At 38.8% G+C, this 26,622-nt stretch overlaps 2 long non-coding RNA genes across 2 annotated transcripts; both read right to left on the minus strand.

Annotated features, from left to right (window-relative positions):
• Positions 1-6,856: 6,856 nt before the first annotated feature.
• LOC119714366 (uncharacterized) lies at positions 6,857-7,885 on the minus strand. The gene is made up of 2 exons (XR_005261491.1): positions 7,637-7,885; positions 6,857-7,238 (listed from the first exon to the last, which is right to left on the minus strand). It is a non-coding gene; the product is annotated as an uncharacterized lncRNA (long non-coding RNA).
• Positions 7,886-15,262: 7,377 nt separating this feature from the next.
• Positions 15,263-23,743, minus strand: LOC140000708 (uncharacterized). The gene is made up of 2 exons (XR_011805870.1): positions 23,680-23,743; positions 15,263-15,646 (listed from the first exon to the last, which is right to left on the minus strand). It is a non-coding gene; the product is annotated as an uncharacterized lncRNA (long non-coding RNA).
• Positions 23,744-26,622: the final 2,879 nt, after the last annotated feature.

Raw genomic sequence — 26,622 nt, forward strand, 5'->3', positions numbered from 1 at the left:
TTCAATATGCTTACTATACTCCAGAATCAAACTACATGTATGGATTTGGATCCTACACTAACCACATAGGTGGTAATGGTTATTGAAGGCAATAAATAGTACTGCGCACCTGAAATCTGGCATGCAAGTCTTTGCAAAATGGGTGTCTTGCTTTTTCTTTGGAAATGATAAAGGATTTGTATATGTAGATGCAATAATTGATTAATTTTGCTTCTTACTGGGTTCAAGTGTTCTGATCAGACTGATTTTGAAGCTCTAGGTTTATTTGATTTTATGGGTGTTTTGGCTGATTTCTTTTCCAGAGCCTGAGGACTTCAATCTGTCTAGTCCTGTGCTTGCCAATTCTCCTGTGTGCAGGACAAGAATCACCTTTTGCCTGCTTTGGGGTTGCTGCAGTGATTTTACCTCCTTTATCAGCACGCTGTAGGCTTGTTGTTCAGTAGGTTACTGGCATAACTCACTCCTGAGTCCAGTGCAGAATCTGTCGAACCTGGGGAGGCAAAAAGAATTTCGTTCATAAATAAACATGTGGTAAAAATTTCTGTCAGCAAAATATACAATTGATACCAATGAGGTTAAAAGTCTACTGAAGTCAGTAGGGACTACATACTTGAACTCCAGAGCCAAAGGTGCTTTTACTGGTATGTACATAGACCTCTCTTCTAGTAACCATCACCCCTCTCTTCTCTCTTTCCAACCCTGCTTGCAAAGGGTTTGACCAGATAGGACAATGCTGCATATCCAGATGTTCTCCTCATCCTTAGCACGTGTACTGTTCCAGCACTCAATTTCAGTGCACTGCAACTGGTCTCGCAAGTCGTCTGATCTCCTTTCTCCCACCAGGCCTAATCCTGGCCTCCCCTACACATTTGCTCACCAGCTCTCTAGGTGCCTTCTTCACATGGCCCCATAGCCCAGCACCTCTGGCTCCCATGAACAGCCTTCATGGCAGCTCCACCACCGCAGACCTACGTACCATGGGAAGGGTTTACAAGATGTTGGGCCTAGGCATGATCAGACCTCTTTATCAAAGTCTCTGAGCCCGGATTTTGTTTTTATCTCTGTAGCATTTACTGTTCTTAGCCAAAGATGTGGGAGCAGTTTGTGCAAGGTGCTGTTCAAACACAAAGCAGGAAGATCAATCTTACTCCAGTGCACTCACCATTTAATTATGAGAAACAGAGGTGGATAAAAGAGGGTAGGTGTGTTTGGACAGGATGAGAGTGGATGGCTCTGCACTGTGATAAAGGTAGCACAGCAAAACAAAGTTTTAAAGACATTTTTCTTCCTTTACCCGTTTGCTTTACTCATTTCCTTTCTCGTATTGCTTCAGGTAAACAGTCATTTTCCCTGAGGCCTGTTCATCTGCCTCTCTGGTTTGTTCCAGATTGTGCAAACTTTGACTGCTGCTTCTTTCACTTTATTACACAGAATCAAGGATTTACTTTCCTGTTTACATCACTAAATCAGGGAGAAGGAAAAGAAGCTGGAAAAACCTTCACCTAAAAAAAATTTTTGCTTATGTTTGTTAACTGAAGAACTTCGTAAGAAATGTTCTGTCTGAATAGCCCCTTTACAAATTCCAAGTTCCACCCCCGGTTTTGCACACTACACGAGGAGAACATTTTCATGTACTGCCAGTGAAGGGAGGTTGTGGGTTTCTAGGCCATGAAAAAGTCTGCTGGCTAGTAGGAAATAACAAAAACTGAAGTTGAAACCTAAACTGAAAACATGAGCTGGAGGCTGGGAGAGAAAATGGATGGTCCAGACATGTTTTTTTGTGGTACTGCTCTCGGACCCACTGACTTCTTAGAATTTAAAAGGCAAACAAAGTCAAACATATTTCAGTGTGTCTGTTAGCAGACACCTCACTCTTACCTCAGTATCAACTCTCATAAAATGATCAGGCTGACAGTATTTTATTGTCTGTTTGTCCCACATGTAAAAAGCCAGGAAATCAATTCTCATTTCAAGAAGAGCCTGTGAGCTATTTTTAACAATTGTACCAAACGTGCTACTTTCATATGTGTTACATATCAAAATATGCATCTCTGTTCACAAATGCAAGAAAATTACCTGGTACTGTTAAAAGTATCTGTAGAACTCCTCATGAAAACTACTTGGTAAAGAAAGTTGCAAGGTCCTTCTTATGAGCAAACACACACGAACTTGGCTTTTGAATTTTTTTTTTCCATTGATTTTACTAAATCCTCATAAGGACTGGTTAAGTTTTTGTTTGTTTGTTTTGTTTTGTTTTGTCTGTTTTGTTTTGTCCATGTTTTGTTTTTGGATTGTGGTCATTTTCCCCAAAGCTAACCAAATAATAAAAAATAGGAAGCCAAAAACCCTGGAAAAATGCATTTTAGGTATGTGTTAACTATCTCTCCATTGTCTGCAGACATCGTGATGGAAAAAATATATATATATTTCAAAACAAAAGGAGTATGGCAGTTTTGAGACAATCTATAATAGTAAACTGCATACCTCAAAGTGAGGGTTGAAAGCCAGACATCTGCCACCTTAAGGCTTTATCTTTCTATCAGAATTCTACACCAAAAAAAGCCTCTTGAATATTCCTCTCTGTGACACTGAGGGAGAATATCACTGCTGCCTAATTAGTTCTCAGCCTGCTGCAGAAATTACAGTGGATGTGCTTATCACTGAGAAAACAGCAGAAACACCTAACCAAACAGCTGCCTTCATCCACAGTGACACAGAGCCATGTTGGAAAGGGAATACTAATACGTCCATGCAGTACACCCTGGAGAACTGGAGACTTTGTTTTTCACAGGGTACTGCAAAACAGCAGCACTTGAGAGTAATGATAAGAGTGATTCAGTATTCAGTATTATTCAGTATTTCCTCTGCACTGCTTACACCTGTGACCAACATTATCTTACATTAACCTAGAACCAAAAAAGAAACACAAATGGTTTGAAATTTGTGTGCTTATGACTGAACATACAAGCAACAGAGTGCAGCAATGCTGGGAACAATTTGCTTTTTATTTTATTTTTATTTATTTATTTATTTTAACCAAAGTACAGCTGTTTTGTGGTTAGTGGCAGAATTAACCAGAAAATAGATTTAACTACTCAATGAATGCTTACTATTTCATCTTGATTACTGGGGGTTTAAGTCAGAAGTTACACCAGTTCCTGTAGACCAATGAGCACTATTAGACATTGGAATTAACTTTGAGTAGAACTTACTACCTAGTTCCAAACAAATAAAGGGAAAAAGGCTTTTTTTCCTCCCACACAGTTAGATATTTCAGGCAGAATGCTGCTTCCCATTGCATCAGTGCTGTTTAGACAATTTGAAGAGGATACAAATAAGATGAACTGGAAGAAAGAAGAAGGAAAGTAAACTATTCAACTTTTGCATGGAGGAGGAGGAGGAACTGAGGGTTTATCCTAACTCCAGCAGGCTGTTTTTGTTTGTTTGTTTGTTTGTTTTGATTGATTGATTAGGATGTTGTTATTCTGTTATGTTGTTCCTAGCTTTTAGATGTGGAGGTAGCTGGAAGGCAGCAATACACAGTACAAGGCAAGAGGTCTGGTGGCATTCTGCCCCTCTTGTTCTATGTGTTTGGTTTCAAAAAGAAACTCATTACCTGACCAGTAAAACTCAGTGCACCAAGAATTGTTACTGATTTTATGTGCATCATTAGATAGTTCTCTATATATTTAATGTGTTTACCCATTCTATCACTAACATGCCAACATCCCCCAGTAACTAAGGAGTTGTGATGGGTCAATGTGAAATCTCACCATTCACTAAGGATGCCCACTGTTTTATTCCATTTGTTTAGTCTCTTAACTAAATCATACCCACCTTAAGTTCAGTGTGAGTGTTCTTGGCATGCTGATAGAGCATATTGTATAGGAACATTGCAACAACTACTGCCTGTAATTTAATACCAACATTGTAAATAGGCTACTTGACTGCAGACAGCATCTTAAAGTCCATTCACACACGGGTTACCTGCAAAAATGCACTAAATAAACATAATAATCTGAACAATACAAATTAAACAAATAATCACCTCTGTTTCTGGAGGTCTGCATTGTTGGTAGGATGATAATGAAAGGATCAAGTGAAAAACATGGGTTTAGCTTTAAGCCAAGTGAGATCATGAGTCTGCAGTTCCTTCTAAGTATAATGTATTTTCTGATCTATTTGAAAAACTAAACATTTTTGGCAGAGAAGTCTTTGGAAAATAAGACAGTGATTGGCTATCTCAATTGTAGAGTAGTAATTTATTGAATTTATTGTACAAATTACATAGTTAAAGTCTGCTCTCAAAATTAATACTTCTGTCTCCATTTATTTTTTTTTTAAACTTCGGACAAAGATAGGTTTGAAACTGTCAGGTCATGAAATGCGATTGCTAGAATAAGAAATGTGACTGCTAGGATATGAGGGTGTGACTCAACGGGACGATATTTCACTAACGTGAAGTTGACTGAGGATGGCAAGAGATGTAGACCACTTCACTTGGTTGTAACCAGTGCTATTTTCTTCATGCTTTTCCATGTAGGCATACAAACTTGCTCAGAAAGAGCTAAAACATTTATAAAATGGCACTGCATGACATGTCCCTGCATGTCTTCTACAGTTCTCAGTTCACATAAACATCATATAGGGCTACCAGTACAGAGTAAAGTAAAGTAAGTCTGGTGACAGAATTCAGTGGCACTTGAAAATTGCCAGTTGCCACTTGGGTACTTCATTGAACAGTTGGACGCAGTACATCCAGGTGGAGACAAGTGACAAATGGCATTTCTTAGGGGTCGGTACCAGGACCAGAGCCTCAAGGATGCCTTGACAAGCCATGTTCATGGGTGCTGGCACTGTCAGGTCTTTTGCTGCAGAGTTGCTCCCCAGCCAGTCAGTCCACAACCTGCACAGGTTCATTCTGCACCAGCTTCAAGACTTTCCTCTTGTCCTTGAAATTCATGAGATTTCTGCTATCCTACACTTTTAGCTCACCAAGACGCTATGAGTGACAGGCCTGCTCTTCAGTGTATTGATTCACCACATTTTGGTGTCTTCCCCAGACTTGACAAGGATACATTTCATCCTGTTCAGGTTGTTGATGACAAGGTTAAATAGTACTGGTCCTAGTATCAAAGCCCGCGGAGCAGTACTCATCACCAGTTGCTGGTTAGACCTCACAGTGTTGACGAGCACACTTGGAGCAGAGGAGTAGGGGTTTTTCTCTACCTTGTTGTTCACCAAACCTACTAAATGCATGTGGTCAACACTGCAGTCAACAGCTGTCCATGCGGAGGTCAGTAATGAGTGGTGTTCGCCAGGGGTCAGTATTAGGACTGGTGCTGTTTAACATTTGTGTCAGTGACACGGACAGTGTGATCGAGTGCACCTTTAGCAAGTTTGCCAACAACCCCAAGCTGTGTGGTATGGTCAACACACTGGAGGGAAAGGATGTTATCTAGAGGGACCTGGGCAGGCTTGAGAGCTGGGCCTCTGCGAACCTCATCAAGTTCAACAAGACCAAGTGCAAGGTCCTGTACCTGGGCTGGGGCAATCCCAAGCACCAATACCAGCTGGGTGGAGAATGGATTGAGGGCAGCCCCAAGGGGAAGGATCTGGGGGTGTTGAAGAAAAGCTCAACATGAGCTGGCAAAGTGTGCTTGCAGCCCATAAGGTCAACCTTATTCTGGGCAGCATGAAAAGCAGTGTGGCCAGCAGGGCAAGGGAGGTGATTGTCCCCATCTGCTCTGCACTGCTGAGACAACACCTGGAGTCCTGCATTCAGGCCTGAGGTCCCCAGCACAAGAAGGACATGGACCTGTTAGAACAAGTCCAGAGGAGGGCCATGAGGATGACCGAGGGGCTGGAGAAGATAGGCTGAAGGAGTTGGGGTTGCAGGTATGTTGGATCTGGGTGATCTTTAAGGTTCTTTCCAACCCAAACCATTCTGTGATTCTATGAAGTACATGTACAATATGAAGGACACATTGGACTCCTTCTCTGTTGAGAAAGTTGCTCTCAACTTATAATGAAACTTGACTCAGCTACAATGAAGATATAAACAGACACAATAAGAATTGCATTACAAGTGTTCGTATTATTCAGAGAGCTGAAACCATCTGGTGTTCAAATTACTGGAAAACCATCCTCGTCAGTTCAGAGTTAGGGAGATTAGTTGTATGTGAATAGTACATTATGAGTCCAATTCTCTGCTGTCATCAAGGTTTTTTTCCCTGAACAGACACATCTTAAATTGCATTTTTATCCAATTTTCTAACCACACTAATTAAAATCCAAAACCTTATTTCATGTTCTCGCCTGTGTCACTACCATAGCCAAAAAGTGAGGTGCCATACTATGTAGATGACAGAAGAGAGAGCATTTCACTGAAAGAGTACCTCAACCCTTCTTTTGTAATTCCCAGAGTGGAAAAAAATTGCATCAGAGGCTCCCTGAGACACAGCAAGCAGTGGGAGCTGGATCCAGGCACATGAGGGGACAGGTGCATGTGCAAACAGCTTGGATCAATTCTATTTCACCAATTTCAAAGGGAATAGTGTTGAGATAATCACTGCCTGAATCAAAAGTTAAGGTAATTATTACAATAGAATGAAGCAACCTGTAACTGCTCTGCTCCCAAGACCTAGAACCGCAGCTTGCTTTCTGTGCTTTGCCATGCCTATGGCTTCCCTGGCAGAGGAGCTGGGAAATGGCTCTATGATCCTCATTTGATTGCATATTAAGCTACAAAGTCTAATAAGTGAGAAAAATGCAGTGCCGTGGGGGAAAGGTAATAAACTCCTTTTTGGCCTACCTGCAGCCATACGTGCAGAGCCCTGTACTTTGAACACCGATGTCCCAATTCCCCATTACGCCACAGATCCTGGACCATCCATCTGGCACAACAGAGTGGTCACACTGTGTAGGAATTACTTTATATGAATTTATGCCAATTTACAATAGGCTCTTTTAATTCAGTCTACAAAAGACTGCTGCTGCCTGGGTGCTCCTGTAAGGGTCTGGGCCTGCAGCACCCCACAGGGACCCAGGGGCACCACCAGCCATATTACCCGGGGGAGTCTTGGTGCCTTGCCATGGGCCCCTCTCACTGCAGACCCAACTGCTGGCGGAAGAGAGCCACGTCAGGAAGCAGAAGGCTCGCCTCTGGTGGTATCACTGCAGTAGTAGGGTTTGTGGAGCTCTTTGTTGCACACAAAACTGAAGTCAGTTGATACAACCTGGAAAAAGGATGATGTGGGCTCTTGTCAGCAGCGTTACCTCTCAGTGCAGAAAGCTGCCTGTAAGTGGCATAGGCAGCATGAGAAAGGTGCCTGCAGGTTGAAGGAATTGGTAGGTCCCTCCTGTGCCACATTTTGGCACACTGTGCCAATTTGACACAAACTGTGTGTGTTTTGGAGACACTGGGCCCTGAGGTTATGATGAACTGAGGGTACAGCAAAGGGCTGTGAACAGGCTTAGGGGGCAGTCAGGGCCTGCATTTATAGAGCCCTCGTAATACCTTGGAGTAACAGAGAAGTGCATGGACTCCCTTAGTGGAGGCTTTATAAAGTAAGCACATCATAGTTCTTTTACTAACTAAGTCAAAATTCTGCTTGCAAGGCTGCTCTGCATTTACCTGTTAGAAAACATGAGGAGAGGGCCAAGCAAATGTTTTCATTGTAGAGCAGTGAGTACATTTTATCAGTCCCTTCAATTATCCAGGTCCAATGTTCCCTTCTTCAGGTCAGGATACACATTCCCCACACCAGCCCAGTGTTTCTGCCACATCATTTATATTGGCTTAAACCAATTGTGAAGTTATACAAGACAGAGAGATAAAGGGGAAAATGCAGTGCTACTGCTCCTCTTTCTCTGCTGGAGTACCTGTCAGACCATACAGGTGTCAGAAAGCCAGAGAGCTCCCATGAAGTGCTAATTTACACCAGCACAGGTGTCTGAGATTAGGAAACAGAAATCAGATGACAAGCAGAGTAGGAGCTGAGAGGCCACAGGTGTGTTGCTTTCTGACAAAAGTGAATTTAATCAGGGCTGGAAGAAGAGAAGGAAGAGGGGCATTTTTTTCTTTTCTTTTTTTTTTTTTTTCTTTCTTCCTCTCCTCCCCCTTCTCCCTCCCCTTGCTTTTTGCAGAGTGGGTGAATTCTTGGATGGTATGTTACTAAATATAATCTATTAGTTCACCAGTTTCTTCATATCATTTAGTTTCAGTACAGCACTGACTCTCGAAGATGTGATAGGGGTTAAACACTGGACTAAGTTCTTTACTTTTTGAGCTAATGAGGCTGATGTGAAGAATAATTTGAGCTTAAAAACACATGGATACCTAGTTAGATAACACTCTGAGAATAACTTCATATGAAAGTGCTTCCTCAGCCAAAGAAAGCTGTAGTGTCTTAGGGTGCAATTTATTACATTCATTATTACCATAACTAAAAAATCAATGGATGTGTTTCTTTCATAGAAGCTGGGTGCAACATTTCCTTTGGTGTTTATGCCACTGCAGATTGGATTATTCTCCTACACAAAGCAATCCATTTTTCATTTTCTGAAGTGAAATAGAAGGTGATATAAACAACACAATTCAGTAAATTGGATGCCTATATTGGTATACTCTAAGGTACTTACTGTTTGTGTTTAGCAAACCTTTTTAGACAGATTTGTACACATGCAAATGTTTTTAGTTACTTGTGTATTTTTCTCCTTTTTTTTTTCTTTTTTTTTTTTTTCTCACTTCCCTAGAAAAGAAATTATTAGATCAGACGAGATCTTCTTTAACTCTGCCATACCTGCATTTACAAATAATATAACAGGATGTCTAAGGCATAATTGATGGGTTGCCTTAGCAAGCTATATTGCTAGCTGGTGACATTAGGAAACTTTAATTCCAAAAATTTAATATTAACTTCTCGTGGGGGTGGGGGGAAAAGCTTTAAAGTAACTAAACTGTCAAAGTAATACACCTTCAAGGACAGACTTCTCGTTTGAATTCATAGCTCCAAGAGATGAATAGCTTTAGAACCTCAGCTGCAACAAACCAACTACATTTTATTAATGCGAAAAAGCTTGTGAAGTTTTCCATGAGGTAGGAAAGGTCTTTAAGTTCCCCCCCCACTCCCATTTCTCCTGCACCCTCCCTAATCCAAAGAATCTGTTCCCTGGGGATATATTTATCTCTATTTATATTCTGGCTCCAAATAGACATTCAGTCTGCATTATAATGCCACCAGCTTTGTGCTCTCTCCTTCAGCATCGGAATCTAAATGTTCTCCGCCCTACAGTTCACCTCTCATTATCAGTTAGAGCACAAGCTAGCCGGCTAATACTTCTGGAAAATTTCAGGCTCACTTTAGTAACTTCACGCAAAATGCGTAGCTCTATGAAATAGCTTTGCCTAGTGCTTTTTAAATTACAGATTATTGAAAAATACTGGGACTGCATTGCACTGATACAAATAAGTATCTTCAAAGCCTGCTATGGATTTCTATAATTAGTCAGTTTTCTTGTGCTTATTACTTCTCAGTACTTTTTGAAGTGAAGATAGGCAACGTAGGTAGTGAATTATGTCTGTACATGCTTGTCTTTCACAAAGAAAAGCAAGAGGAGCTCTTGCTCACATGCCTGTAGTTGGACCTAACTTTGGACCCAATGGAAGTCTTATATCTGAAAGGCAGTTTAATTTCAACAGTCTATTCAATAAGCTAAATATTTGTCAGTGATTTATATTCTTTAAGTATGATTAAAGATGCATATGACTGTAAGCATACCTGGGACATATACATTAAAGAGCTAATGCTAGTATTCAGTATCCATAGCACATCCTACAGCCCCTGGTGAAATTAATTGAAATGATAACTCAGGAGGAGAAGAAGAAAAAAAAAGAAAAAAAAAAAAAAAAAGGCCTGGAGGAAAACTATTTGAATGCAATCAAAAAATATTCAGTGAAATTCAATGTAAAAGAGTGCTACTGGGATTAATATCGTAATATGTTTAGAAGACAAATGTAAGGTTTTTGGTTTTGTTTTCTGGCTCATGTCTTCATGGATAATAAGAACAAACTAATATAAGACCAACTGCAGTCAGATATTAAGTTTAATTGCTGCTGGAAAAGAAGGAAATTCCAATTTTATAAAACACATCACTATTTTATATAATCACTTATTCTTTACTTTCAGTTTTTGTATATAAAATGGAGGAATCTGCCTGTAATGGATAGGAGAAAGTTTGTAGAAATGTAAATAGAGGTAAAACTGGACATAAAATGGAAATTTTATTCGATAACCTATGCAGTCCTTGATCTCAGGTTTGGGAATAGGCATATACTTAATCAAGAAAGATTTCATTACTGCAGTAGTTCAGAAGTCTTTCTATCATCTTTTTGCTTTTAGATGCAATTTTACAAACCTGTAATAAATTTTGTACTCAGGTGTTCATTTTGCCTTTCATAAAAGATTTACTACTGATCAAATTTAAGCCAATACATTTATTCTTACCTTGGAAGTCTTGTTTACAATATACAGCAACCTCTGTGGGATTTACCACACTCTGTGTAATACAACCACTAATGAAAACTAGGGTCTGTATATTCTCTTTGATAAATCTTTTGCCTAAATATTCTCAATCAGATATTTAAAATCTCTACCAAATTTCCAGGAGGCCCTTGTGAACCATTATCTTTTCTCTGTATAATGAATTTGCTACATTAACATTTTTTTAATATTTTGACCTGTTATGAATCATGTGAACCATGGAGCTCTCACTGCTACAAAAATAATTTAAACTGAATATATTAAGCAATGTGTTCTTGCTTAAAAGAATTGAATGTACACTGGAGGAATAATTTCCCTGGAATAATTGAAACTGGAGACAAATGTCAGGAGGTCTACAAAGTTCCACATTCCAGGATTTAAACTATTCTGAAAGATTAGAATGAGATGTAAGCAGGTTATATTACTTCCTTAGTTTAAGATTTTTGCAGTCTTTTGGCAGCTGTTTTCTGCTGCTATTGGCAGAAAATCAAACTTCTGAATCAGTTCCTGAATGATAAGCTCAAAATGTAAAAACATTTTTCTTGCTCTAAGATGACTGAAGATGTGTACAAGTTTAAAGTAGACGTATGACATATCATTTTGGCTAAATTAGTCCTTATATGTACTGTGTGTATGTGGTAAGATTAGTATCAGAAATAGCTAATTCAGGGTTAGGTCAGGAATTTCTCTATTGTTCCACAGTCAGTGCTTTGTCTGTGGTATAGATGCATTCAGGTACCTGGACTTAGTTTCACAACCAGGGTAATAATAAGTCGATGGATTTAAGAAAAGTTTCTTCTCAAACCATTTCTAACAAAACAGTTGAAGCAGCAAATTCTATTATCAGTAAAGGAGAGAATTCTTAAAGGTAAAAATGAACACTTAGAGCTCATGTTTTGAGTTAACATCATTAAAGGAAAGGTTAATACTGTAATTATTGTCATTAACTTTTTCACACCCTTTCCTCTTGTTTTTATGTCTTCTGGTTGGAGTCTGAAGTTGCCACACTTTTCTTTTCCTCTTGAAGGTCAAAGATTCTTCTGTTTTTATTTGAAATTGTTTCCAAACAGTGTAGAAAATACTTTAAGCTGTTAGTCTACTCTTGTTTCAGCTCACAGAAATGCCTTCATTTTTCATTGACATTGCTCTGAGTCGGGTCAGAATACAAGATAATTCTCTAGAAACAGAAACAAGGGAGGAAGCTTTTACTGTGCAGTATTTGCCTTTGAACTCTCTCTTCTCAGTGAATGTTAAAAAGTACTTTGAGGACCAGTCCGCATGCCTCTTGTTCTTTTCTGATTCATTCTGTCTTTTCAGAATGCTTTGAAAAACAAAGTAGAAATTGATGTAGAAGCTTGTGCAATCTTGGACTCCAATTATATGCGCTTAACGGAACAGAGAGAGCACCCTGCTGTCATGTTAAAAGGATAGGTACTTATGTTTTGTTTTAAATCTTTGATTAATTCAAAGGATTTTGTTTGCAGATCAGATGCTATGATTCAAATGAGATGGCCCATCACCTATTTCTATTTCAAAGGCATTGGAGTTTGCTGATTACATATTAGGCATACAAGCGCTCTTCAGTAGTGGGTATGCTCTTGCTCCCTCACACAGCTCTATTAAAATGAGCCTGGCTGGGTAATGTGTTTGCAGTAACAGATTTTCTAAAGTTATGCTGAGGAGCAGCAAAAACAACATCTTGATTTGAATAATAACTTCTGGCAGGATGGCTGCACCAAGTACCTGGGGGTCTGGACAGGTGCAGCAACCTGTTCACCAGCCCTAACAACAAGCAGAACAGCATGTCTGATATCAGTCTGAGTTTCTTGGGTGAACTACTTTTGGAAAAATCAAATTCCAATTAAATTGGAATCCAAATTAGTCTTTCTCTTTCCTCCTAATATATCATCTTCTATGGCTTTAGGACTTCACATCTTTAAGAAACCTCAGTCCTGCAAGACAGCAGGCAATCTAATATTTTTGCCTAATGTTACATAATGCTTGAGGTGGAGTGACTTATCTTCAGTAAGAGCCTCTGGAGATTACAAATTTAGGCATATTTTAAAAGGTAGATTAGTTTATGGCACTCTGAATACTGGGGAAAGGAGCCAAGTCTTCATTTGCTCTTCATTGTGATGTTTCCTACCTAGCTCACAGCCTGACTGGGCAGCAGAGTTTTTATGTTGTTCTTCTCTCTAGACTGGTGCAATGAGCTGCAATGATTTTCTTTAGCTAGAGAAAGTACTTACCTAAGCCTGCCACAGTAAGAAGCAGCCCCCTGTAGAGAGATGCCATTCAGTTTACACTTCAGCTCTTGGGGATCTTTTCATTCCTGTTAGCTGAATGCAGCTTTGCAGACTTCAGAAAATAGGCTATTATGTTGTATCACATTTATTTCATAAAGTCACAGTGCTTATTTATAAATATTTGTGTGTACTTGCTGTGATGGAAGAGCACACCAGAGACTTCATTTGGTTACATTTTCTTTAATGTGGATTATTTGCCAAGAAACAGGCACTATGAGGGACTAGCAGGTGAAACTATTAAAATGAGCTCACTCCAGGTGCTCACATTTTCAAGCTAATAGAGATCTCATAGTTAATAAACTTGAGCAAAGCCTTAAGGGGATGTCCTGCTATTGCTTTTTCTATCCTTTTATGCAGCACTGAATTCTTAGGCCAAAGTGCTCACATTACTTCCAACTGTAGTTGGGATTTTGCTTGTTCTATTCACTGCATATTAAAGTGTTGAATTTCCTTTACTGTCTTTAATACTTCTAAGCTTTAAAGTTTAAAATAAACATCAACAGCCACAACCTGAAGTTTGCCTAGTCAGGTGTTTCCAGGTTTTTGCACAAGTCTACATGAATACTCTATATTTTCAGGAAGCAAGGTTATTATTTATTTGGCATTTTAATCAAGTTTTCCATTTGAAGAATGATTCAATTTGCTCTATTGAGAACAATAACCAGAAATATATTTGAGGATAGATGAAGTTGGTTTCTTGAAGACTTTTGAATCATTACATTCTAGGTCCTAGAGATTTTCATGTAAAGGCCTTTTTAATAGAGTACCATATGTTGCAGCAAGAAGGGAGATTCGCATGCTCTCTGTGCTTCATTTCTGCCCTGTAAAACAATCCAGGTGCCTCCATGCACGTGTATGGGAAGCCACTGATATGCTAATCAGTCAAGTTTTTTAGGTCTTTTTTCTGTTATGGAAACTCCTAGAGGCTGCCTCTCTACTCTTCCTTAGTGCTAGATTCTTAGGGTTCTTATTTGAGGCTAACCTTGCTGTACAATTTTGAAATTTATTACTGTTGAATTTTTGCATCTATGCTAATTTGAGGGTAACTTTTGCATTATTTTAAAACCAAAAGACATTAGACATCACCATGCAGAGTTTAATTTTAAAATCAAACTGGTAATTAAAATTAAACTGATAAAGCTGGAGGAAATCCTCTCATTCATTTTCATACATGCTTTCAGACCATTTCTGTCTTACTACAATGTAAGACTGTTCAATAGTACTTTAATAAGATCTTCAGTGATCAGTCTGTTTGTCCTTAGAGGGTTAATGTATCCTACAATTTTCCTGATGCAAAGACTACTGATGCTACCACTGGAGAAATGGACCAAAACTGACACTGGTCCCACTTTCAGAAACATCTGCGCGATCCATACCTACTCTAGTCAAAATAATGGAACTCACTGGGAGTAGCTGTACCTCACTGGGCAGAGCTGGTAAATACTGTAAATAGAGAGAGCTTGTTCTTTATCAGAATAAAACTGTCCTTGTGCTCACAAGGCAATGTACTATTGATCAGAATGTCAGTACATGGTGGCTATTCCTAGGGTCTCTCCCCCATGACTCCTGCTTTAAGGTGGAGAAAAAGTCTCTGGATGGTAGGAAAGGGATGGGCAAACAGCTGTGGTCTAGGTGCAAAAGTAACAGTTTGCAGTCATGATGTCCAGAAAATGTCTGCTGGTAAGAAAGAGTAGCCTCTTGGGCTTTTCAGAGACTTGGCTGTAGCTCTCAGATACACTTGTGACAGGTCGATGTGATGCCCACTGTTTGCTGGGTACCTGCTGCAGACTGTTTTGCCAGAAGAGCATGACTTGACAGTGGAGAAGCCTTGGTCCTGGCTGCTGGATGCTCTCTTGTGGATTCCTTTGGAAGGTCAGGGATATAGATTCTTCCTTGGGGACAGGTGTGCATGTCCCAGGAGAAGCAGTGCTGGGAGTTGGGATCATGAAGCTAAAAAGGGGACGGAGCACTCTGGAGAGGAGGATGCCTTCATCTGATGAAGGGAAAGGAGTCGTAGCTACTCCTCAGACATGAAAGAGAAGTCTCTCCTGCATGTGTACAACCTTTTCAGCCCAAGCAGCTACTGGTGGGCTATGAAGCAACACAGCAGGAGAGACTTTGTTTTTCAAAGTCAGAAGATAGTTGCTTTTTGAATATCTCTATATCTTGTCTGTTGCTTGCAGCAAATCTCAGTTCTCTCTAGTTAGAGATTGTATTGCTCTAATATATTGTTTTGCTAAAAGAAAGCTGAGACTCCTTCATCTCTTTGGTGCATTCACTTAAAAGAAAAATGGAACTTTCTGTATTTTTCTGGATCCATATTTTTCATGGTAAACGTACTGTGGGTTGTCCTGCCTGTAACAAATGTGCATTCTCTTTTTCTGGAAATAATATATGTGGGAAAGGAGAGTGTGCCCCTGGACCCTAGATAGTACTTTATTTTTATTTTTTCTGTTGGAGTTGGAAACAAGAGGGAAACATGCAGATAAAGATGGCCAAGAAGTTTTGAAGGTTTTCTTTTTACAAGTAGCTAGCCTTTCCTCTAATCAGGAGGGAGAAACCTAAAACAAATCTCTAACAAATAATAGCTCCAGTCCTTCACAAGGAACATTGTATCTTCAGCACAGAAGATTACCCAGCTCCTAACTTGTGATCTATCTGTGGTGTATATAAACTTAATGGTGATTATAGCAGGGGCTGTCACCTCCATGGAACAAAGCTGCACAGATAAATTCCAGCTTCTTTTCGAAGTTAAAGCTCTTGTGTGTTAGAACCATAGATCTCAGATCAACCACCCTGAAAAAGAAAAATACATAATTACTGACTATTGGAAGATTTGTTGCTGCATTTCCTGCAATAAATAAATTCCTGCTTATGAATGCAGGGGTACACCTTGCTGTTCAAGTCTTATCCGTGACAGAAGAATCTCTTTTCCTGCATGCCATTGTCTTATTTGCAGGTAATTTCCAGCTACTTCACACTAATGAACGGTGGGTCCTAAAGCCAAGACCTTCTTTCACTCCATAGCCCAGGATCATCCTGTAACTTTGCCCATTCTGGTCAAAGAATGAGGTGGAGGTCCACAGAAAAATGGCTGATGACTGAAGACAGCTACAGTTCAAAGGACATGGGCTTCATCTCCTGTCAGCCTTAACTAAAAGATATTGGCTGTTCCAGGATGAATGTTTTCTGAAGACAAATTCTTTTTAAGTAATGAAGTGGGGAGGAAGGGTGGAAACCTCAATTTAAATATAAAGGTACAGAGTTGTATTTAATCTGATTTGACAAAATCTGCTTTGATAAAATGATAAGCACCTGTACATCTGCTGTACTCTCTGTAATTATGTCAGAGTTGTTTATATACGGTAGTGATGATATCTCACTTGTATTGAAAAGTGTTTAGGTTAGATTGTTAATAGTAAGCTATTTCAAACAAAATGGAAGCAAAGGCTTGCAGAAAAGTCTTGTGATAATGACTGGTTACTAAAATATCAAATGAAAGGCACTGATGATATGGGTGAAGTGAAAAACTTTCTTTTCCACTCTGTAAGACAGCGAAAAATAGTCCTCATTTCACATGTGCAGTGTAGACCCAGTGATATCTCCTCTCTCTTCCATAGCCATATGCATTGAAGGAAGCATTGGCGTTTTCTACTTCAGCAGAAGTTAACAGCACTTTGTCGTTCTTATTTTTATTTTTATTTTTTATTTTTTATTTTTTTTCCCCCTAAAACAACTTTCTTTCTACTAGCATCAGTAGTTGAGGCATTTTGCAACTATGCAGCAAAACTACTAAAATACTTAAACGTGTTTTGTGGCTAAAATATGAGCTTCATTTAAAAAACAAAACAAAACAACAACAAAAGAAAAACACAGATGCTTGTTATTTTGTAAATATATCAGGCTTTTCAGAATGCTTTTGCTATTTCTAGTATTGATAAACGCTACTGGTCATATCTACAATGTCAATGGAATGCTGACCTTACTCCTGTTAGAGTATTTTGCCATTGTGTTTCATAGATACAAAATTTCAAATTTTGCTTTCAGGTGAGTTCATTAAGTCTCAGTTCTTCACCCAGACAGTCCTACTATGAAGGCATTGTTATTTTTCCATTTTTAATTAATGCAGAAAGTCCAGAACACTTTGGGGTTTTAAGACATTAAATTTTCAAGAGATAATTTAGTGTTAGATGCTGCATATCACAAAAGTTATTCTTGCACACTGAATAGTTATAGATCATCTTATATTAAAAGATTACCTCTGTAAATAGGGAACCTTATTCCCCCCTGAAAATAATTGCAGTAATGTTTAGTTAGGTATTCCAAGCTATTTCCACATGTAAAGAACTGTACTCACACAACAGAGTATAAATAAAAGTAGTAGGTAACATTGATACACAGAAAAGTAACAAAGCAAACTCCTAGACATTACCTCTATGTACTGCAAAGGCCCCAAACACAGAGTTCAGTTGAAGCACCTGTTGTGAGTTTTTCTCTTAATCCCAAATAACATACAATCAGAATAGTTTTCTTAAAAGAGGAAAATTACAGCATTAACTTTAGCTATCCATAGATTTTCCTTAACAATAAAAATCTGTCAAGCTGGTTAAATTGTATCTGAATGATTTGTTAAATTGTTGCACATTAACGAAACCAAAACCTTTGAAGACTTAATGAGATGTTAATAATGAGCTTGGGCAAATCATTTGACTAGAATACTGTAAATCTGCTTTCTATATATATTGGTGTCAATTTCCTAAAGTCCTTTTTTTTCTGGACACATGGAACACTGAATAAAAAACACCTGTTCTTCAGGCTCTTTCATCTTTGGCAAATAATAAGGTGCTGTAATAAGCAAGTAATGCAAATAATTATTATTGGCAAATAATAAGGTGGTCATAAAATAATATGAACTGTTGCATAGATTGCAACTGTTCATCTATTTATGACCCTGCTAGTGTGGTTGTAATTTAAAGCTTGTTGCTGCCTTTTATTCAGGATAATGCAAAACTTGTAAAATGTAGGATTACAGCAATAAATAAATATATTTTCCCCTCCATATTGTTAATAGAAGTATAGAATACTTCTCTAGGAGGACTCACCACAGAATCTGTCTAAACTGAAGTTCTGGAGAAGAGGCAATGAACACAGGGACAAAATAACAAGTAAGTAGTAGCACCCCAGATAATTTCTTCAGTTCTAAAAGAATTCAAGATTTAAAATGTCTGCACTGCTAACAACACTATATGAATTTATGACTGTCCTGGGACCCAGAGCTGCAAGTTGAAGTATGTCAAAGAGCCTAGATATAAGTAAGACAGTAACTCAGTGGTGCCATGACTTCTCTTTTTCTTCAGAGAATAGCTACAGAAATTTTACCCTCACTAAAATTCTTCAATCAAAAGTGTATTTCTTTGGAGGATTAAAAAGAAAGCATACATAAGATGTCAAAAACCTGGTGTGGTGATGGCAGAATTGTGGGAATAGAAATGTTGTTTTTGCAGAGTTGCATTGTTTAGAAGGAGGGAATGTGGTACTGAGATATGCTTATAGTGATAAGAAAGTTTAGCAGGCGACCTAGTAAAATGCAGACAACCAGACTCCTTAGGACAATTAGGTGAAAATCACGGTGTCAAGTCAGATAAGTGAAGAAACATTACCACTTCAAGCAGTAAAAATGTCAAAAGAAATTTGAAATTTAACAGGCCGGCAACTGAAGGCCATGCATTGTTTGTGAAGCATCAGATAGATTGTGAACCTGGATTACCCACTCAATGGGGAAACAGGGTAGGGTCCTGCCATCAAAAGGTATATAAACTGTGTTTTGGAACTAGTAGATGCGCTCTCTCCTGCTTGTGGGGCGCCCGCCATTGCAATCGCAAATAAATTACTACTTCACTGAGATCCTCGCCTGAGCCTAAGTTATTGGCTACGGAGTGTTTCTCACAGAATCAACTTGCATAACAATTACCTTAACTAGGGAAATAATACACTGATTGACATTGTCACTAACTCTCATTTTGAGTACAGTGGCAATCTTGCATTATCAGGAAGAACAAAATGTTCCTGAGGTTATATGTTTAACTATAACTTACATGTAGCCCTGTGCAAGCGAATGTTTAATTTAACCAGAAAAAAATAGAGTATATGAAGTGGTTTGTTTATTCAAGAGAAAGAAATAATGTGATTTATTTATTTATTTTCAAGGAGGAGGAGGAGAAGAACTTGTATATTGAATCTGAAAACAAGGTACTCAAGAGCTTTAGCTCTTTGCTGGTAAACACCTAGAGAAATGCCAACTTTCAGGCAGATATACTCTGTGCCAGCATTGGTGGAGCCCTAAAACCCTTCAACAGTTCTGCTGAGCATGGGGTCTGAGGGAAGCACTTGAGCATCTCCCTACCCTCAGCTACAGGAATTACAGGAGCCCTGGAGAATCTTCCTGCGAAAGAGTAAAGGAAAAGCACAGTGCTGCAGGCACAGTCTATAATGCACTGCAGTAAGACAGCCTGAAGCAGAGTAAATGGAGTTGCTGGGAGAGTGGGTTAAAGTGGTCTGTAAGTCCAGTTAAAAGGAAAGGGCTAGCTAGATAAGGAACAGATAGCAGAAGTAGCTCTTCCCTAGAGCTGTTAAGGTCTGGCTTTTCTAATGAGCATGCCTTTGTAAGAACAACTTCTACCACTTCTTTTGCAGAAAAGATTAGTATATGCGGCTTTTTGAGTTCATTTGGGGCTAGTTTAGAACAGGGTTAGTTGCATGGGTATGTGCAAATGTTTCCTCAAAATGTGATGTCTATAAAACCACAAGTATTGTTTGGAAATAACTAGGAAGCAATGCTGGCTGCCGTTGCAGTCTGTTTGGAGAGCAGTCAATCAATAGAGCACAATAATATTGAAACCCTGAAAGGTCTTGAAAAAGAAGATAGAATACAAGAAGCTTGTTTTGCTTGTTGTGGTAAATCTGTATGAGAAGTACATAACATTTTCTGTATCACCTAAAGCCACTTTCCTATCCTCTTGCTACTTTTTGCCTTACTGGAAGCACTGTATATCAGTAGGGCAAGTATATATATAGCAGGAAGCATCTCAGCAGCTAAAACGTTTGTACTTGTTTTAGAGTGTAATCTTAAAATTACATGGGGAAAGTGTATCTAAATAATTAATTTGAGGTTAACCTCTGAGAAAAAAAACACAATTTTCTGTTTCTTTACGGTTTCTTTGTAGCCATACAAACCACTCTTTGGGGTAATTTTCTCAGATCAGTAAAAGTCATGCACCTAATTCAAGAACAAATCAGTTTATTGTAGGGATAAAAAGCTAAAGGCAGTAAAACTTGCAAAGTGCTCATCTATGACCACAATTTTGATGTAGAAGATGAAGATATATCTGTTACACCCGCCCTTATCTGTATCTTTTGCATTCTCCATCTTGAAAACTGTGGTTTTAAACAAAAAGTGACCTCAGTAATCCAACTTTACACTTACTGGAATTGCTGCTCATCTCTTTTTAGTTACTGCCTTTGAGTTACCTCTAGATGGCACACTAAAAAATGAACTTTGCATTTTTTATTTTATTTTATTTTAATTATCGTATCAGTATTAAAACAGTGGGGAAGAACAAATCTTGCAATACTTAAAGTTCATATAATATCTATTTTGGCTTAAAATCTCTGCTTAATCTTGCTGATCTTCTGCATATTTCTCACTGTTTTAGCTCTTCAATATTGTATCCTGAGCAGGGCTTCAGAATCTTTTTGGGATACCTTGAATTGTTGCTGTGGTTTTGACCTTTGGATGAGATATGCAAGATCTGTTTTGATTTCTTTGGAAGAGAACAAGTTTGTACCCTGTCAGATGCCTTAGTTTTCATTAAAATAAATTAAAATTATCTCTTGGGTATAACATGAACCACAAAACTTCAGCCCATTTAACTTTCCTGTTCTCCATATTTAAAGTGTTGACATTAGGAGATAAACTCACCCCCACACACACACCTTCTCCCACCCCCGAAAATTTAACACTTTTTTACTGCCAAGTAATGTTGAGAAGTATGTTGTAATAAGGAATCAGACAAAGATGCAGAGATTATCCTATTTTCTCAAAACTGTGGAATGGCTGAGGTTGGAAGGAATCTGTGGAGGTGGTTTTAGTCATATATGATCCATACTACAGATTCAGAAGCAGTTGCATGTTCTATGGTGATAAAATTCCTGATGCAGAACACAAAAGGTGGCCTTGCCTTGCTTTGTGAGTTTCTATACTTTTCTATGCCTCAAGGTGATGAGAGAGAACATTGTGTTTAGCATATGCAGTAGCTCCCCTGATTCCCTTCCACCTGCAAACACAAGAAAGAAGCAAACACAGAAAGAAGACTGTATTCAAACATGTTATTAACTCTTACAGGTTGGCACCTGAATTCTGCAGGTTTTTCTTGTTTTCTTCTGCAGAACTATTATATATATATTTGCCTATGCAGTAGAATATTAACTGCTGCTAGTTTCCTTCATGCCTTTATCACAAGTAATAGCTGAAGGTTTCATTTTGTTTTCCAGCCTGAGTCTGAATGGACAGGTCTGTGCAAGTGTCACCCTTCTGCACATAAAAGATATAAAAGGACATTTTCCCTTGTTTCAACCATTGCTTACATCCATAACCTGAAATAACGTTGTGGTTCTGTTACTGCCTACAGAACCAGAACAGACATTATCTGCTTGAGAGTTTAAGTCTTTGTTTCTGAAGTCCAAAACACATTAGCCTTTCATGTGGCCAAAGCATTTGAGGACTCTAAAGAGAACATGCTGTTTTGAAAGGAAGACCCTGAAAACAGGCAATCAGCAGTCTCTCATCATTTCTTTCTTGTTCCCAATTCATGCATTTATTACTGGAATTAGCTTACAAGAAAACCTTGTTAAGCCTCTTCTCCTTTCTAAGGAGTAAGCCTGTAGGGACAGGAAGCGTGGTTTTCAATAGAAAACACTTAGTTTCAATAATGAATGTTAGCAACATCAGGAACACACAATGACCTGAGTGATATTTGAAAAGAAACAACAAAACCAGCTTGGGACAGAGGTCAAGTAGAGGACATCCTCAGTCCAAACAATATATTTTGAAAGGTGGAATTCTTTTGAATTTTAAGGGTCGCTTTAATTATTTAATTTATTTATTTTTAAGGAAAAGTTGAAGTGCATTATAGGCTCCTGTTTCTTACTGTTTGATCTTTCTGTTGATATTACCAAGCAGCTGAATTGCAGAAAGTCTAAGTAACTCATTGGATGTTTTTTGTAGATGTCACAGGGAACGTGGCTCTTCCAGAAAAACTTGAATGCCCTTATGAACCAGATCAGAATCTGTTATTGGATGCTATAGGAAATAATAAAAGAGTGTAGATGTAGAACAAATGGTTCCATTCACAGTTGTAAATTTGACATTAAACATATTTCAGAAGTCCTTAAGGATCTCTGAAAAGCATGATTTCAGCATGGAAATTACATTCACACTGAGCATAAATCAAAGTTGTTCTATGTGTAGCTTATAAATAAAGTTCACAGAAAACCTGAGCACTGACGAGCAAAGACTTCAGACAGGTTTCTTCTATAAAGAAATGTAAGAACTATTGCATGATTTCTTAGCTAATACATCCAGCTCTTACTTTCTTGTCAGTTTCATTGTGTTTTGTTATTTGGCTACAAGGAAACTGAAAGAAAATAACGTTTTTAATAGTATCATTCTTGTCACAACATGTATATTATTCTGCTTATTTACCCTTCAGGTTCCACCTTTACAGCCTACTTCTCTACATCTCTGTTACTGATGTGTGAATGTAGCATTGTGATACAAACATGAAAAATGAGGGAAATAATAATGAAAAAGGGAAAGTTTGGAGTTCAGAATTTAGATTTTTATCTGTATTTCTGAGGTGGTTCATGAAGAAATACAGCAGAAAACTGTATGAGAAAAGGATTTCTTAGACTAGACATAGCTAGGCTAGGCATGAAGTACTGCTTTCATTGTGCCATTTTTTGTCACTGGGGTGTAAATCCAGCCACTGAAGCAAATAAGTTGCTCAAAGTGCAGGTGAAATCTGGAATCTTAACATCCCAAACTTCTTACACAAGAACAACATAGAATCACAGAATATCCTGAGTTGGAAGAGACCCTAAAGAATCACCAAGTCCAACTTCTGTCTCCACACAGCACAAACTAGAAGTCAGACCATGTGTCTGAGAGTATTATCCAGATGCTTCTTGACCTCCAGCAGCTTGGTGCTGTGACCACTGCCCTGGGGAGCCTGTCCCAGTGCCCGACTACGCTCTGGGTGCAGACCCTTTCCCTAACCCCCAGCCTGACCCTCCCCTGTCCCAGCTCCATGCCATTCCCTCGGGTCCTGTCGCTGTCCCCAGAGAGCAGAGCTCAGCGCCTGCCCCTCCGCTCCCCTCGTGAGGGAGCTGCAGGCCGCCATGAGGCCTCCCCTCAGCCTGCTCTGCTCGGGACTGAACAAACCAAGGGGCCTCAGCCTCTCCTCAAACATCTTGCCCTCTTGACCCTTCATCATCGTTGTAGTCCTCCTTTGGACACTCCCTAATAGTTTTATGTCCTTCCTGTATTGTGGTGCCTAAACCTGCACACAGTACTGGAATGGAGGCTTCAGCAGTACAAGGTATGTTCAGATGGATTTAGAAAGAGAATCAAAATGTTTTAATCGTTGTTTCGCCACTGACTGTAAAATTTTGGGGCAAGCCAATTACAATTGGTGTTCAGGTTTCTCTGCCTGAATAATTGGGTAGCATTATCTCTACCTTTAGAAATGAGCCAAATAGTAAAATAAATGTACCTTATATTTTGCTTGCAAAACAATAGGAACTTTGCTGTTCATTTTGATGGGAGCAGCATTTCATCCTAGGAAAACAAAATCTGTCAGAATAGAAAACTAGCTAGATCAAGTGCTATTTATCCTTAAGCAAACTTTGTGAGATAAATGGTGAAAAAAAGAAGTAATACTAGCTACTGCTCCTTTATAGAATATTATAGACTGCACTTTTGCAGTTATAAAATAAAATAAAATAAAATAAAATAAAATAAAATAAAATAAAATAAAATTATATATATACATATATATATATATATTACTAGACCTCAGTAGCAAAACATTTGGGAGTGGTTAAAAACAAAATAGTATTTTTAAGAAAGCTCAAACAACACTGGAAACATTTGCTAGTTACGTATAAAAGCTAAAACAAGCAAGAAAACTGAAGGATAGGCTACCAAAAAGCAGAAACCAAACCCAAGTCCAATGTCAAAACCTGATTTCAAAGACACCAAGAGTGAGCCTACTGAGATGATAAATTGAGCCAATAGATACCACCACAGGAAAGGAGCTTTCAGAGAAGGTAAACATCTAGAAGAAAACCAAATGAGATCATGCTCAATGCATGTGAGCTTCAAGAGGTTTGTGTGCCGGAATTCTTTTGAGAGCACATTCATCAGACTCAGTGTCTCAGTGAAGTGTTAGTGGAAGTTGTAGAACAAACAGATAAACTGAGGTACAGCAGATTGCCAGAAGCAGATCTGTATTTACCCAGTACCTATAAAAGTTCGGCTCAAGGATGAAATCTCTCAACAAGTAACTAGGGTATGTAGCTAGAAGTTCAAAAATCTCTTGCATTTCAGGCCTCAAAGTTGTTAGTTTTGACAGTAATTTTTGAAAGGGCTGCATGGGAGACCTAGGGGAATTAAACTCTAATAATCTTGCTATCTGTAACTGGCAAATTAGTGAAAAACTAGTAAAGAATATTTCCCGGATACTTAGATAAGCTTGTGAAGAGGAGTAATTGTGTAGAAGGCATTAGGAATCCTGAGAAAGGGGGGGAGAGATACCTGCTCAATCTCATCTACCAGGACTTCGAAGAGGTGTACCATGAGCTTCCTTACCACAGGCTCCTAAAAAAATTGCCATTGAATTAAAAAAAAAAAAAAAGTAAAAAAAATGTTTTCAAGGGTAAGGAGACCAGATAGAATATTTAGGTGAGAATTATCACTAGCACTTATATAAGTGGTTGTACCCTCCCCTCCCGCTCCCAATTTCATAAAAAAATAAATAAAACAAAAAATTCTAGTAGATCTAGCAAAAGCAATGAAGAATGTGAAAAGGCAGATAAGAGTTATGAGACGGCTTTCATTCCAGCAGTTACTGATTAAACCCAGGGCTCTCCAGCCTGGAACAGGGACTGCTGACAGCAATATCATAGAGGTGTGTTAGATGAAAGTAGCTTAGATATGATGCAAAATAACTGATTGCTAGGATCTTTTCATATACAATAGCTTAAATCTTTCAATCAAATTAATAGGAGAAAGGTTCAAAAGAGATCATGAGGCTCCTCGTACACCTTACCAGTGACCAGATGAGCTCCTTTGGTCAGGAAAGCTGTAAATGCCAGAAGGCTTGGGACAGGCATAACAAGATAATTGGTGAGAAATCATTTGAGATTTGTTAAATTTATTTGTTTCAATGGTCCCGAAACTACAAATTGCTGGAGTCTGGGAGAACGTTTTGTAGAAGCATCACTACCTGCTTTTATTTTCACTTCTAGGCATCTGGTTACTTAACAGCCTGACCCAATATTAGCAGTGTTCAGTCTTTCCTCCCATAGCTTACAGCTGGTTGCTTCTAATCGCACCTCTTCCAGCAACCACTTAGTCTACTTTGCCCGGATGTAGCACTTGACTTTAGATTCAACATTCAGACTGCTTTATGATCTAATGTAGCAAGAATCAAGCAGAGGTCTGGCTGTGTACTCTGTGAAGTCCTCTCTGTAGCAGCTCTTGTTCAGTGACTGTGGAGAAGGAATTATAGCTCAGTTTGTTTCCTACTCACTAAGGTTTGTTTACCAGCCTTCTCTCTTGCATCTGTATAATGTATCACCTAATTAGTTAATAACTCTATTCGCATGCTAAGCATGCACAGCCATTATTAGTGTCACTCATTCAGTCTGTGGTAAATGTTACTTTAAGATCTTTTCTGGTCTCTGTCCTTGTTGAGCATTTCCATAGCTAATGTGAGCCAGATCAAAGCTGTCCTGCTGTGATTAGCCAAGGCTTTGCAGCCTTATTCACTTACTACCTCAAAAACACTATCAGTCAGCCCTAAGCAGCTGTGCACATATGCACTTATCCTCTTTTACGATAATGTATATGCCTTCCACCTATCTATCAGTTACCAATTATATCATGTCAGAGTTAGTCAAGGTTGCTGTAATTTTCATGCACGCATAAGTGATGGGCTGCTCTGAATGCCAGCTTTCACCTTTTTAATGCCACTTGGCACTGGTCTTTATAGCTTTGCTTTCTGGCTGAGCAGTGGTAAATGGACAGATAAAGGAGCAAGCCTAAAATACATGATGTCAATTATCTGTTAGATAAAATGTGCTCCTGAGAAGAAAGTATGGCGTAAAACCTCACATATCAGAGGTACAACTAAAGGGAGGAAGGGAAAAGGCTGTGCCATGTAATTCTGTTATATGTTATATCAGATTTATTTTGGTGATTCTTCATCATTCATTATTTTAATTGGTAGTTTAGGAGAGAGTCCCAAACAATGAGGTGTCCATGGCCAGGCAGGAGTGCAGACTGATGGCCCCAGACAGGGCTGAAAGGGGCTCCCGGGCCATGGACAAGGGTTGGATGGTCCTGAGGGGGGCTGGCAGGGCTGTGAGGCACACCGGTGCCATCAGGACACTTTTCAGTGTCCAGGAAACCAATCAGAAAAATAAATTCCTGC

The sequence above is a fragment of the Anas platyrhynchos genome, chromosome Z, assembly GCF_047663525.1.
Source record: "Anas platyrhynchos isolate ZD024472 breed Pekin duck chromosome Z, IASCAAS_PekinDuck_T2T, whole genome shotgun sequence".
Classification (NCBI taxonomy): domain Eukaryota; kingdom Metazoa; phylum Chordata; class Aves; order Anseriformes; family Anatidae; genus Anas; species Anas platyrhynchos.